Genomic DNA, 981 nt, shown 5'->3' on the forward strand with positions numbered 1-981 from the left:
CCCACCAGAGTGCAGGAGAGTTTTCTCCTTTCCCCACTCCTCACCAACATAGGTTGTCCCAGGTGTTTTGTATATGTGCATTCTCCCTGGTGTGAGGTGGTCTTTCATTGTGGTTTTGATTTGCATTTCCTGATTACAAGGGATGTGGAAGACTTTCTCATATTCCTGATGGCCCCTTGCATTTCTTCTTTGGAAAAGTGTCTGTTCAGCTCTTCTGCCGATTTTCTAAGATTTCTTTATTTATGCACACAGAACTGGGGTACAGGCAGGAGGTGCAGGGGTGGTGAGAGGATTCCCAGAGTCAGAGTGGGGAGCAGAAGAGGCAGAGTAGCAGTTGAGACAGGAGAGGGCTGCAGCGTCAAGGGGCTCCCGGCCAGGCGCCCATGTCGCACTGATCAGCCGTGGTTGGCTCTCCGAGCTGCACTTTAACCCACTGCACCAGCAGGGAGGGCCCTGACCGGTTGCTTAACTTTTTTCTTGATCCTCTTTGCAGATCTTTGTGATCATCACTTCGTTAGTATTGTGAGCAAAAATTTTCTCCAAATCAGTAGGGTTGACATCCCTTTTCTACTCATAGTTCTTTCATTCAGAATATTGCTTCCCCTACACAGAACTCGCACTCCTGGAACTCCTGCTGAGCCTGTCTGGCAGTGACATGTTTCACCACGAGTGCGCCTGTGTGAGGAACCGGCTAGGACGGCCGGGTCTGCAGGAGGGTCTGTAATGCTGCACTGAAGCAGGTCCAGCTGCCTCAAAAATCATCCATGCCAGGAGGACCCAGTTCTGCATTTTGGTAGAAGTAGGATTCTGACCTCAACTGAGGACAGGGTGACCTGAACTGCACCGAGGGGCTGTGGCACCGGTGACCAATGGGGACGCAAGGCAGGGCTGAGGAGGGGAGGTGCTGTAGGCAGAGATGTTCACCAGGTGGGGGAGTGAGGCGCTCAGGAGCGCATATAAGAGCTGGCAGGAAGTCCAAAG

This window comes from Condylura cristata, unplaced genomic scaffold (assembly GCF_000260355.1).
Source record: "Condylura cristata isolate star-nosed mole 26May11 unplaced genomic scaffold, ConCri1.0 scaffold00034, whole genome shotgun sequence".
NCBI lineage: Eukaryota > Metazoa > Chordata > Mammalia > Eulipotyphla > Talpidae > Condylura > Condylura cristata.